Raw genomic sequence first — 14,979 nt, forward strand, 5'->3', positions numbered from 1 at the left:
GAGGAAGTAAATAAAAAGTTATATACATATATATTTTTATAAGTAGTGCAATCAACTTTGCCTGGGTATGCAGAGATGTTTTTCACCATGATTTGTTTTTTTCTTTTTTTTCCCTCCCAATTACTTTGTGACATTCTAGTAAGATTTTTTTTTAAAGGAATAAATTAATCAATTCATGTAAAATAAAAATGGCAACTGCAATTCTCTCTAATAAAATTATTTTTAAATCAAATCCTCAATGAATAAAAACCCAGTTATTTGTGCAAGCACTAAAATTAAACATATTTACAAGTACACAGCATTTCTTAATCAATGAAAAGAAAATATTAATTGCAATCTCCTCTAACGCCAAAATCAGCCTCTCTTTTACCTTCACTTACTTACTTACTATAAATGCCCAAGATGTGCCAGCAGTAGAAAGAATAGCCCAACAAATAAAATATATGAATAAAAAGCTGCTTTTAATTTTAAAAGACGCTAAATAATATTGAAGAGTAGCACAGAGGTGCCAAGCAATTAGTAATTGCAGTCATAGGAAAGACTATTCTCAAAGTCAAAATACAATCTTGGAAGAGCAAAAAGACAACAGCTTGCATTCACAATCAAACTCATTAAATTTCTTCCTTTGTAATTTCTAGGAGATAGACACAAAAATGTCTTAAGCATTGAACAAAGTAAATACCATATGATTTAAATAAGGAGCATATCTCAAATCATATCTTTTAATAAACATTTATTATGTGCTCAGAACGAGTGTTTATATATAAACTTTGATGTATATTTTCTCTGTATCTCTGCATCGGTACATGAAAATTAACTGTTGACTTTGAGAACAACACAAGAATTTTATTGACATGAATTACGTTATTCTGTACAATGCAAAAGCTTAAGTTACAACTAGCTTTCATAACAAAAACGGGTCTTTTAAAGCTGCAACTAAAAAAAAAAAAGTATATTTTTTCTGAGTAATTATAGCCGAACATTTTGTAAAACAAAACAAGAAACCCTATGTTTATAAGGTCATTAGATGTGTGTGGTGGCACATTCTCCAATAAATTCACTAGATTTCCTAAACAAGACACAGTATTTCAGTCCTTCCATAAGCATATTGCACCTAGCTCCTTAGGAGCTAACTTGCTTCACATCTTTTCTTTATCATTGATTTGGACTACTGGAGGCCCAAACACACCTAATAAACTAATTTGTACGTGACCAATTTTTATGATGTTATACTCAGAACAATTGTTTTACAATCATTTTACAAGAAATAGAATTGTAAAGCGAAGCGTGCCATTTTCAGAACCGGTATAGGAGTCTGAATTATTTTTTAATGCTCCCGTTATGCTCAATAAACATTTTGGAAGTTCTTTGAATTTCTATTCAGAATTCTTGCTGAGGATTTTAAAGGGTTGTACTTTGTCTTTATTAATGTAAATGTTGTCAAAAGCAAGTAGGAAAGGAAATCAAGGTTCCACTGGAGGTTCCACTGCCAAGCTTCGATGGACTTTGAAATCAACTTTGGACTTTTGATGGACTTTGAAATCAACTTTGAAATCACGTCCAATAGATTAAAATTCTGAGCCTCCAACTGCTACAAAGCTCACCCACTCTGTGGGCTCCACAAATCTTGTTCTATCTTCCTCTCCTTGACCTCCAGCCTCACTAGTAACATATTACTGCTCCTTAGCTTGCAAAACCATTCCTTATTCTATGTTTTTGACTTGACTCATCTGTAGCTGCTACCTCCAAGCATTTCTTCCTGCACATTACTGGACCAGGCAATACTCACAGTGCGCATAATTCTAGGGAAAGCTTATGCATCTGTTCTGCCATAGATGCTTTAGTATAACTCTTTAGACATTAATGGAACCAGTGAAATTCCAGAAAATTTGTTTTGCAGCATTTTGACCTTTTTGGACACATTTAGATTTTCAGAAGAAAAAAAAAATAGCTTTTATTTCTCTACTTTGTCTGGTGTACATCACATGAGCTATACTTCTCACTTTAAGAATAGAAGTCCTTAAACACTCTGCTTCATTCACTGCAGGTCAAAGTCACCCATTGAAATTTTAGTATTCAGTTAAAAATAGGCACTTATTTCAAGTGAGCATTTTCCATTCAGTTTGATAGAATTCCCAAGGTCTCCAAAGCTTTAGCTGCTTTGTATTCTTCTTCTTACAAGCGAATCTGCTACTGAGTAAATGTACAGTATGCTATACGGACTCAACACACCGGGTGGTCAGCTTTTCAGATTCTTCACACCACATCTCCAGCATGTAGTTCTGCATCACAAGAGATATGACTGGTCTTTCTCACATTTTGAGAGATCAGAGAAGACAGTAAAAAAAAAAAAAATCCCTATTTTGAGAGTATCTGTAGCCTTCTTTTTCAGGCAACTAATGATTTATCCTCTGTATAAATGCATTATTATTATTATTATTATATACATGTTATACCATACAAAATAAAAACACTAATAAAATTAGAGAAAAGAATATTTCAACGAATGTTTGCTTAAGTCAGCCACATTGTATTTTGTGCAAAAGAAAGTTCAAGGCAGATTTCCATGAAATTTCATGGAAACAGTTCCATAATTTAATTCAAACCTATTTCATGCCAGAGATATTTTACTTCTCCATGAAAATTGGTGGCATGGCTGTTTACTGTGAGGGAATGTACAATAAAAGATTTTTTTTTGCATCTTTATCATTATAGAAAGAAGTACCAGCATGGAAGTAACAAGATATCTAACTTTCAGCCGTCTTTCCCCTTTATTCAGTGAAAATAAATGCTGAAACAATTAATCTGCGTACACACATACAGGCACACTTTACTAGCTAGACTAAGTAGTAGGAAGCAGTGCAAGAGGAGGGAAAGAGCTGCAGTGTTGCAGTTTCATGCACAGCTGAGCTGACATAATGACATGTTGCCCCTTGTTTTCATCTTTTCTCCCAAGCCCTCAGTTTCACACCCTTCTTTGCAGTGAGCGTGGCGCTGAAGCCAGGAACCAGTTCAACTCAGCAGTCAAGCAGAAAACACTATGACTAGTTTTGGGCAGGTTCTTTTTCTACAAGGTTGGCGATTTCAAGTCACTTGAGCAAGGTGTGAGGTTAAACAAAAAGGAAAACAAAAAAGAGCACATGGCATCAGGGAGAGATGGGAAGAAACTGACAGGGAACCAAGACCTTTCAAAAATAAGCAAGAAGTTCAGCTCTTTCACCCTGCGATACTGAGCTGAGCCTTGAAGCTACCTGATACCATGATAAAATATGGTATTAGAGGAAAGAGTAGCAGACTGTGGCTGGAGACTTCAGACACCAAACTTCTCCCACAATAGCTATGGCCATTTGTGTTGGTGGATGAGGACCAGCTGTGATGTTCACAAGGTTTGGAGCAATGGAGGTTCCTCTCCATCAGTCTCCAAAAACAAAATCTTTCCCAAGACGCTCAACTCCCTGTAGGCTTGCAGGGTTGTCAACATGCAACCAAACACACTGAGACACCCCTAGCTCTGGTCTGACAACCTGAATGTTAGAACTGCTGGAGGACCTAAGAATTGCAGGAAAAAGTAGATGGAAACTGCCAGCTCAACTGAGATAAGGCCCTGGCTCAGTAGAAATGGTGATGTAGCTGTGTTTTGGGGCAAAGAGTACCCAGGGGACACACAGATGCTCCTGGGAGAATGAAGAAGGGACTGGAGCATCCCTGTAGACCACGGTGCCTCCTTTGAGGGATCCCCACTGTCACGGCCCGCTGTCATTACTGAGCAATTATATCCTAAGGCTGGCTGCTTCTCAGAATTGAGCCCTCTGTCGGAAGAGATTTTGTTACACGAGACTCATGACTTTTTGGCTCATTGCCATGACCAAGTCCCTCCTCAGGCTGTCTTTGGTACTAGTCAGTTGCTACAGCTCAGAGAAAGACACTGCATGTTTTAAACGTCTTTCAGAAATATCTCTATTGAATTTTCCTGAGTTCAAGCTACTAAACGAATAGAGATTACATACCTTTATACTAATAAAATATAAGGGTTTTGCTTGCTATAATTACTTTTTACTACAAAGGGGAGGAAGAGTTCTACAACAGTTTTTCCTGCATATAAATAGTACAAAAAATAATTATATAATAAGTACAAGAAATAACGACTGCCTTCCCAAATCTGTCAATTCCTACAAATATGAGAATTTCTGAGATTGGATTCTTTAAAGGCAAGCATAACTAGATCCAAAATTAATTAATACTTCTTTGCTAAAAGATGTCAGATATTATTCCAGAGTCCTGAGGGGAAACTCCTAGATTTTCATTCATTTTTACAAGTATACTTAATAACTGTTACTGTAATAACTGTTATTGTGTTAGTATACTTGTTTATGTTGTACAAGGGCAAACAGGACTAAATTATAGCAACCTATTTCTGAGCTACTGAGTGCCATCAATATAAATGAGAGATGATCACACACAACTAATCAATGACTAACTCCAGCTATCCTCATGTATTCTCAAAGGCAGGGTGAAAAATCTCTGTAAGAAACAGCTGTGATAGTGCATCAGCCTGTGCCACGTTTTCTATGCTACACTAGGGATGCGAGCACGGACTTTGGCAGGCAGACCTGAATTGCTCAGTGTGCGCACTCTATCTATTTTTGCCTGGTGAGGGCAGGGTGCCCAGCCTGCAGGACGTGGGTCGTGTCATCTCTGGAGTGCTTCCTGGGGCAGGACTTGTCCCAGCAGACGAGCCTGCCGTTCTTATTAAAAATAACTGCCAACACCAGGCTCCCAGTCTTCTTACAGTGATTCAGAGTCTTATTTCCTCAGTGCTTCCCTTCTCAAAACTCCTACAGCAGTGTATCATGCATAACATCTGTATGAGTGAGGCCAGATCCTCCAAGTCTTATCAATCCTGAACAGGGTGGCCACAAGGTTTCTAAGATGCACAAGAGAGATGCTCTCTTTCTGACAGTACGTCCCTAAAGATTATGCAGCATCAATAAAATCTACTTAAGCAAAGCTGTGTGACTCTTAAAAGTACTGGTTCAGGACAGAATAGCAGAAGGGTGCATAATTTGTCGCCTAACCTCAGCGACAGGCAGCAGCTGCTGAGGTCCTCTTGGAAGGCTCTGAGCAACTGACATTGTAAGGCATGCTCTTTTACAAGACATTACCTGATTTATATAAAGCAGTCTTTATAGAAGCTGTCTAATATTAGATGACTTCAAAGCAACTGCCTTAACTGTGATAAAGACAGTGCAAAGAGAATGAGCATTCTCCCTCTAACTCCGGTTAAGTGCTCACCCAACTTCTCCCTCCTTTAAGGGAAAGCAAAGAGAATGCAACTCTGGATGGCATGGGAGCTTCACCCCAGCCTCTTGTCTCCCTCAACGGGTATGCGATAGTCACAGGACTCATGATATCTCCAGAGTAAACAGGAACTTCTAGAAATTGGGCACAGCTACAAATACATCCAGCACACCTGAGGACAAGGAAATCAGTCTCCAGAAAGCTAATAAGAATTGGCATGCTACAGTAGCGTGAGGCTAATGACTATTACCAAAATTGATATACATGATCATTTGGGATTTAAACAGGATTCTGAAGTGAAGGAAATATCTCACTAAGTCAATGATCTGTGTAAACAGATAAAGTAAAATTAAAAAAAAAAAAAAAAAAAGTAAAAACATTGCTGAAAGCATTTTTCAAAAGCAAGAATGCCAGTTTGTCCAGTTAAGGAAAAGCATGTGAACTCCTATAAATACAGGCACCAACAATGAAATGCAACAGCTAGAGCAAGCCTCACAACTCTCGTTGCTGGATGTCCTTTTTTAAATCAAATTAAAGCAACAAAATCTTAAAGGTAAAAATATTTTGTTTGTCCAGTTCATCTGCATGTATAATGGACACTTTATTAAAATATTTCTTGGTAAGTTGCTACTTTGCTTCAAATTTTAAGCTTTTGTTCAGATCATGTGCTTAATTTGGAAAGAAATGCAAAGTGTCAGTGATGCTTCATGATAAGAACTGAGTGCAAAAATAACAACAAGTCAAGCTCATTATTAAAATACAGGACTCACTACTCAATAACCATTATGAAGCATTTTCATCCTTGTGCACAAAAACCCCAGCCACCGGCTGGGCACTGCCGCACTAGGAGGTGGGACTGGGTAGGAATACCAAAGCTGTAAACACACATATTTGCAGTTTTACAACAAGAATACAGCAATTTCACATCCTAAGCATAAGCACTAATGACAACTGCATTTGACAGTCCTCCTTCCAAACTGCTGATGCCATAACTTCCTTGGCTGAAAACACATCTCTAAAGATGAATCACTAATGTAATTATTTGTGCCTTGCTAGCCTTTTTTGAACCTGATAGATAGGTTGGTTGCCATTTACAATTCCATATAATTGTTTGACAAAAGGAATCCCAGATGAAAGCCAGGAAAGAATTATGCCCATTAGTAAAAAGTAGCAGCAAAGCCTAAATTTAAGTATAGCTCCTTGTTCAAAATCTACATTTACTCTGACTCCTCCTTTATCTTGAGTGCCTCCTTGACACTCCAGTCTCACCCAGAGTATATCCTTGCAGCAGATAACTTTCATTATAAGACTCAAAGCAGTATTACTCTGTTGCCAAATCACATCAATTTCAGAATTGATCAATTTTCCCTGGAAAACAATTACTCAAAGAATAGGCTACCACTTCCACTGACAGCTTGGTATCAAAACAGTTCAATGGGAGCTATTATCTTCAGCAGTAGCACAAAGTAAACTTTCTGCTAAAGTACTCATTAAAAGTAGGTTGTATTGAATTGGCAGGAAAAACATTCACAGAAAGCATTTTATTAAATAAAGAATATCACAGACATTCTTTCCCTCAATGTGACAACATGCAAGAATTTATTTGGAATCAGCTGTAATTAATACATATTTATTCTTCATTTTTCACTGTCATTTTAGTCTGTCACCTGTTGAGAAACATTTGCTGTTTGCCCTTCACATATGGTACTATTTCTGCTTTCTGTCTAGACAAACAGTTCTATAGTTGTGAAAGCTGCTTGTAGTCATTAAAAACCCTCAAAACTATAAATATCCAAAATTATCAACTTATCATAGGAAAACATTTTTACAAAAGAGCCATGTGACATCCATTGCTATTCATGAATATCCTTGTGAATATGCCTGTTTTTATTTTAGTGTCTTTACAGTAAACAGATTTTAAAAGTTTAACAGTGTGATGTTTATAACTAAAAAAAAAAGAAAAAAATAGGGGAGCAGAAAAATGACTGGGATTGGTGTATTTTTGGTGCATTTAACCACTTCTGATATGCTGTTGTTGCATGTATTCCTCCCCCAGTATGATATTATTTATTTATTTATTTATTTATATATTTAACCTTAGGGCTTTTTACCTTAGATATCTGTCACATTCAGTGCAGCTACAATTCAACTAAAAGGCATTGCAAAAAAAAAAAAAAAAAAAACCACGTTATTAGCTAATAAAAAGTAAATAGAAATCAAACTTTTAAATGAATAATTCATGCTAAACTAACATCATCTAGGAAAAATGGTTTGTTTAGTAAACTAAGCCAAGGAAGCAACTGAAAAAAAAATGAAGGCCAAAATTTTTGGCAAATATCTGCCGAGAGCGGCTTCTTAAAACAGCCACACAGGTTACATAAAAGTTGTGAATATTGCCAAAAGGAGCAAATTAGGTTTGAGTAAAAAGGAGTACAGTTGTTATTCCCCACCCACTCCCCTGCCTTTTTAATCTGCCAGAAGAGTTCTTAACACTCTAAATTGTCTACAATTAAACATAACATAAAAACAGATTTTGTTACTGTTTTGTGGAAAGAAGCTGAAATTCCCAGAGAGGCTGTAAGTTTTCAGCAGTCTCATTTGAGAGCAGAGAAACAGTCATAACCATTTCTCTGACAGGTTGGCTGAGAGCTGCCAAGCACCCAAAAGGAAAAGCATTTTGTTTATGTCAGACCCTATCCAGCACATGGAAATACAGCTGTGGAGCTGGTTCTTCTGGTCCTCAAGTTTCACGTGCTTGCAGACAAAAATAGCCAATTTAAACTCGCAGAGCTGCTACTGTGACACACGGCAGCTTAATGAAGCAGTTACAGCAAATTTCATGACATGTGGAGGAGGAGGGGGGAAAAAATAATAACAAAAAAATGCACTAAAACAAAACAAGAGAAAGACAGCAAGCCTAGCCATGAGCTAGAGGAGAAAAGACAAGCCAGGTGCTCACAAGCCTCCTGAAAACCTTTTTCCCTTTACTTGATAAAAATGCAGACTTGGATCTGCAGTCCAAAATCAATCCAGCTTTTCAGTACAACACTAAGAATATATAATAAAGATATATATTTGGTTAAGTATGCTCTCCGGAGAAAGGGCCGCCAGTACCCCTGCCCATCCCCTTCATGTGAGGGCTGCTCCACCTTGGTGATTTAATATTTACCACAGAAACAATGTAATCACACATCCCACATTTGAAGGGTGGTGGATAGCTTATGGGGACCCAATTTTGACAGTGGTGACAGTGACAAAGGTGGAGGTGGAAAAGCCCAAGGAGAGGGCCTGCATGGCCTGATCTGGTTGGGCAGCTGCAATGCCACTACCACCACCCCTGTGGCCCAGAGAATCAAACACCCCCCCAAAAGGGGGGGGGGGGGGGGGCGGTAACCCCATTGTGTTTCGTTGACTCATTTGACACAGAAACATAACAAGACAGTCAGTGAGGAGCATTTCACCACCCTGAAAGCCTAATTGTAGCCTGCAGGGCAGCCATCTTGTCTCGACCTGCCATTACTTCAGGCCTAGCATGGCACCATGGGACATGAGCCACCTGAGAGCTGGGCGCCTCACTGCCAAGCACTACAAGGGCCTGCAAGCCCAAGTAGAGCAAATCAGGCATAAAGAGCTCATAAATAGAGCAATAATTTATAAACATAAGGTAAAACCTTAAGACAGGGGAGTAATAACAACCACTAAAGCAGGATAGCCCTATCACAGCCTGTCAGGGCACTGCCAGTAGCAAATATGAGAATTCGTAGGCATAATTCATGGATAAGCATAGTTGCATGCAAACAGTTTGGAGAACTATTTTTAAAGAAGATCCAACAAACCCTTTATCCAGTGTTCCAGCCCACAGGCCATCACTTCCAGTATTTATTTTTTTAAACTAAGAATAGCTTTTTTGATCTACCAGGGCCATTTGTTCCATATCCTTGGTTTTTCACTCCCACCAACCCAGCCTGGGACAGCAGCAAGAAAACCAGTGTAATGCTGCTGCCTTCTCTAGCAGTGCCTGGAAGCTGTTTTACTCCTGCTTACCACTGCTCCAATAACTCACCAAGACCTGAGCGTCCACAATAACGGGACAAGACAGACCAAGGCTGACCCTCACTCTGTCCCCTCACTCTGTGAGGCTGCTAGATCAAACACAAAGCTCCTCCACATACTGCAAAGGGCAGGCAACTTTCAGAGCAATTGTTACTACTGCTGGTGTAATTTCTTATAGTCAGATTTGGACAAGGGATTAAGATAAAAACACCTTATAAAAATGCTTGTTACCCTCCTATTTTCCAAGGGAGTCAGCTGAATGATGAACTGGGAAGCACAGTGTATGTGGTCGTCGGCCTTCTGGCATGCAGGATGAAGCATGTCATAATGAGGGACTGACTTCCAGCATGCATCTCTGCCCAGCAGTTGCCACAGGAATTCACACACATCTGAGACCCATCAGAAAAAAAATTCTCTCTGAGTTTATAAACCCTAATAATCTCTGAACCAATTTAATATCTTTAGTAGTAGGCTTTCCTGTATTGCTTTTACCTTTCGGAGGTCAGATTTTAGTTCTTAGGAGGTCAGAACTGTTCCACACATGAAGCTGCCGTCAGTCACAATTTCATCATTTTATTTCAATTCTAGATTTACTCCCCTGGCTTTTACTAGCAGACAGATGAGGCTGTGAGTATGATGTGCCACAGCTTCCATCGTACGGGCTCAGTACCTATACATCAGGATGTCATCGCCCTCAGCACTGCTACATACGTCTCCTATTTGCAGGCCTCGTGGGTGGCAAGAGAATCTTTTTGCTGAAGGTTTCATCCCACATAGAATATTCTTCTCTCTGCTGGTGTCCAGAGCACGATCTAGTAACTGCTTGCTTTATCCAGTAACATTTGGCACAGAGTACAGAGAATTTTTTTCTTTTAACTAAGCTGGATAATATTTAGTCAAGCATAGGTATTTAGTTCCGGCTCTCTCTAGCACTTCATTTTAATTGCTCAGACCTGTGCAAATGTAAGATGTCTTCCCCATGGCTAGGAGGACAGGCATTGAACTTCGTAGCACTGCCACTCAAGCAATGCCACTGTCTCGTTGTATCCTCCACAGCTGCGGTTATTTTTGAGTTACTTTCCAAGAGAGATGCTTTATAGACTGAATCATTTTTCTCTATGTCCAAGCGCAGGATATCTGGAAGCATCCCAGGCTTTCAAAAAAAACATCTCTGTTTTCTTTCAGAAGTTTCAGGAGCAAAGCTATAATGCATTGTGTACTTTGAATATGGTTTCATTTAATTTATGAGGCTACTGTACAAAACAGTTGCTGCAGATTTAATGACTTTTCTGTGTTATTACCTAAAATCTCCAGCTATGTAAACCTTTCTTTAGCATTCTGGATGCCATTTACTTATCTTCAAGGCATTATTTTGTTCATGCCACTGTATCATATCATCCGAGTTGTTGTCTTGCCATGTTTTTCTTCTCTTACATAAAGCTAAGAAAGTCTTACTTGGGGATTCCCTGCCAACAAGGTTAGTTTTTGATTATGATTTTTTTTTTTTTTGCTGTTATAGCTCAAGCAGTAAAAAACAACTTACTTTTGCTTTTACACATTGCCTTACTGCTTTATGGCTGCAAAATCTTTCTCTCCGGGCAACTTGATTTCTTATGTCCTGGTACATCTTCCCCCTTTATTTTTGGTATAATTTTCTTTCTAAGCTTTTCAGAAGTCACATGAAAAATTTTCCGCTGAGGCTGATCTCATTCCATTCTTCATTTATACAAGTCATTTCATTAACTTTGCACATTTTAACAGCACTTAGTAAAGTTAACATATGCTTTCTTAGCACTTAGTAAAGTTAACATACACTTTCTCCTTACAAAGCCTTCTCCTTTGAGATCTTGAATCTTTTATTACTTTTTTTTTCCCACCCCTGAAGTTCCTCAAATTAATTCCTCATTTAAAGATTATCATGCAGGTCTGCAAAACTGCACAAGAACAATCTTCTGAACTGTTCCTGCCATTTCTTGATGAGACTTGTCTTTCCACAGCCAGTCTCCTTGATCTCTGAGTTTACACATCCTCAAAAGTTGACTGATGTTCACCTCATATTCAGGAAAAAGGGATAAAACTGACCCTCAGTTCATCTTCACCCTTGAAAACACTCCTCAAGAAGAGAATTCAATGCATGCTATCCCTCCCATTTGTAGCCCCTCTACCCCCTACAGCCCCAGGACGTGTGAAAAACTTGGATGGAAAAGCCATCAGTCTCCTCTCAGGACAAGAGATTTAGGGGCATAGAAGAGACTGATTCACAATGGAACTAAAAATTCCTGTGACCACTCTGTCCCTTGTAAGGTCATTTACAGGCTTAGTTTCTTAGTGTGAAACTAACTGTAAGTTTTCTCAAATTTCACACTTGTCACAAGTGGCAGCTGATCCCTGGCCACCTCTGGCACCCAAAGTTTACTGTTAAACAACTTTTTGCCTTCACAATTCACTCAACTTTGAAACCCGCTGAGAGACTATGGTACCAATACAGCAATCCAAAATCCTGTATCATAACACCCAGACATGTGGAGCTCATAATGGGCAAGTTGCTTAGTTTGACGTTCACTAAGGGTGGGTGTCTCTTTTCATTATTTAACTCCAAATTAGAGCCACTCACAGCTGTCCGTTAGCAACTGATACCATGTATGCACCAGACAGAAGACGTCTATTGTTAGTCACTTTTCAACAGAAAGCAAGAACAGCACACTGCCTTAGAGGGCTGGGGGAGTTTTATGAGCTTTGCATTTCTGCATGTGCTCCCTTGATTTTACTCTCTGATCTTTTGAACAAGCACAATGTGTAGAAAACTTGAATGGCCAAAACAGACACTGTGTATAATTTTTGTGGTCTCTCCAGCTGTCCCTCCATCCTTCACAGCAGTGAAACTAGGGAAAGTGGCAAAACACCACAGCACAGAAAGAAGTCTGTACAGTTGGTGGTACACATCATACATGTATAACAGAACGGCAACTTATAAAAAGAAAAAGAACTTTAGTGCTTTGTAAAGCTCTAGGAACATATTGACAGCCACATGGGGGAAGTGAACACACACAGTGAGCAATTACTGAGTTGCACTCTGTCTGGGAAAGCAAGGATATTTTATACTAAATCCTAAGATGTGAAATAAACAATTATTTTTTTCAGGTGCTATTTCTGGGTTTGGGAAAGAGTACCACTTGGTTTCTTCCTTTTTTTTAATCGCATTTGAAGCACAACATCTCTTAGCTTGAGGCGGCAGATCCTCAGGGAATAAGAGTAGGTGATTAGATTTATGAAAATCTTCAGTTTACAAAAAACAATAAATAAATCCCATGGCAGAACTGCATTCCAAATCTCTTATACCACAAGCACATTGCAAGTGAAGAAACCACCATTCTTCACTAACTGTGAGTTTCCAAAACAACTGATTTCCTAAGCAAACAAAGGTAGAATTAAGTCTCTACATTCCCAAATGATAAAAAAATAAAAATTTAAAAAAAAATCAGAATCTTTTACGGGATACCTGGTTTGATGTGACCATTCAATATTGCTGTGAGTTTCTTGCTGTTAGACCCGAAGAGCTCTATTTCACCTGACCAAGTTATTGGAGGCTAAGCAGAACATTCTTGGGGCAGAATGAACGTGACAGCGACCCTGGTCCATTTGCACAATGTGCAGCGTTTTTGCGTTGGTTGAAAATATTTTTCCAAGATTTCTTTCCAACAAAAGTTACGTGTTCCACACCTTCCTCCCCGCAAGAAAGAAGAGTCTCTCTAAACTGTAGTAATTTACTAGACTTGGCACTGCAAGTAGGAAAGCATCTTGAACCACAATGAGACTAGGTGTTCTGCTCATCTCTGCTTCATACGTTAACTTTTCTCCGAAAAACTCTTCACTCAACACGAAAACATGTGCATCATCAGCAAGTTCAATGCCTCAGAGAAAAAAATGCATTAAAGTAGTTTGAAATAATTGATTTTATATTCCACTACTATGTGTTTCCAGAATGTGATAGATCTTAAAGTACTTAAGGCAAGTTTGTCATTGGCACGGTAGCCCATGAGACTGCTTGTTGGTTCCCCCATGCAAGAAAGAGCTACGTGTCCTGCTCCAGAACCCAGAAAGCTCCAGAGATGCTCCTCCAGGCTCTTTTCAAGGTTACATCAAACAAATCCACAGGACGGGTGGCTACAGGGCCCTGCATTCCCCTCCCCGATCCCTGCATGCTTCTCCACCCATCACTACATCATCTCCCCACCCCAGGCAGCAGCAAGTCCTCCCAGCCTTGTCTCCTCACACACCCGCTTTCGAAGAGGCCAACTCTAAGCACAGATTTTGTTGTCACTGGATTCTCGGGCTATCAAAGAGAAATAGCTTGCACTCATCAAAATAATTAAACAGGCCGTAAGGACTGAGCATTTTAAACATCTGTGTCATCTGGTCAAGGCAAGCCTTTCGTTTTTGTTTTGTTTTGTTTTTCTTCAAAGCAGAGAAGATAGTTCTCCCCTTAGCTTCATATTTTAAAATTTCACTATTTCTTTCTACACTTAGAGCAAAATCAACAGTAAGCTGTACACAAGTGTCCCATTGCTCTCCTTTATTCTGTTTCTAAAGTCTGGCAGACTTTACACAGACACAGCAGCCTGCTAACCACTGCAGGATTGGGCCAAGGCCTGCAAATTTCTGTCAGAGCAAGCCTGCAGACAATGCTGTAAATCTAGAATTAAGCCTTCAGGATCACAGCGGAACAGATATTCCAAAAGAGAAAAAAAAAAAAAACTAAAATAATCTGCAATGAACTCAGGCTAGTATCTTGTTGACATTTACAGACTACAGTGCAGTATTTCTTGAGCCTCCTACACGGGATTCTAACTCAGGAGAGCATTTTGCTCTACCTGCCATGGTCACAAGCATCTCAGCAAATGCATCGCCATTGGTTTTATCAGATGCAGCATTAACACAGTCACCATCATGACTGAAAGGGATAAAGAGAAGTGATATTTGAGAGGAAATGAAACCAATGCGTTTTACTACAGTAAGACCAAGTGGTGCCACGTCAGATTCCCCTGGTTGACAGCTGACTTCAGAGAAGCATTCCCTTGGCCATCCTTGGAAACAAAGAAGGTGGACCCCTAGGAAAAGTTGGATTTTTGTACACTTTTCCCCATGCCTACTCATGTTCTGCCCCTACCCAAGGGGTACCTCACTTTGCACCAGCTAGGTGCACAGTGTGAAGACCCTGAAAGCACTGGCAAGAGATGATGAAGGTATGCAGCCCTTAGCTTCCCCTCAGCAGAAACAAGCACAGGCACAGCTCCACAGCCCCCAGCCCATACTTAACGGTTCCTCAGTCCATGTCATGGTGCTTGCTGTTGGGCTCATCTCTAACACCCCTCTAGGGCAACTTATCTCAACATCAAGTTTTTCCACGCTGAGGCTGTGTCCCTGGAAAGCAAGTCAGCACAGAGAAGCACACCTTCATAGTCCCGTGCAGGTGACACAATCCTTTTTGAGAGCTTTGGGGCAAGGTTCAAGTCCTCCTACAGAGCTCTCAAACAGGCAGAACACTTCCCTGGCCTATTTCATTTTATGGTCAGTGGTTTTCTGAAGGAAAGGAAAGACTGTTAAGGTCTGCATTGGCTGCAAAGCCGT

At 39.5% G+C, this 14,979-nt stretch overlaps 1 long non-coding RNA gene across 1 annotated transcript in view; it reads right to left on the reverse strand.

The window, feature by feature from the left end:
* Positions 1-1,549: 1,549 nt before the first annotated feature.
* LOC121069839 overlaps positions 1,550-14,979 on the reverse strand; it is an 89,503-nt gene continuing 76,073 nt past the window's right edge. The window contains exon 3 of the long non-coding RNA XR_005819661.1: positions 1,550-2,282. This is a non-coding gene — a long non-coding RNA (uncharacterized LOC121069839). The remainder of the gene's footprint in view (positions 2,283-14,979) is intronic.

Source organism: Cygnus olor, chromosome 4, assembly GCF_009769625.2.
Source record: "Cygnus olor isolate bCygOlo1 chromosome 4, bCygOlo1.pri.v2, whole genome shotgun sequence".
Classification (NCBI taxonomy): domain Eukaryota; kingdom Metazoa; phylum Chordata; class Aves; order Anseriformes; family Anatidae; genus Cygnus; species Cygnus olor.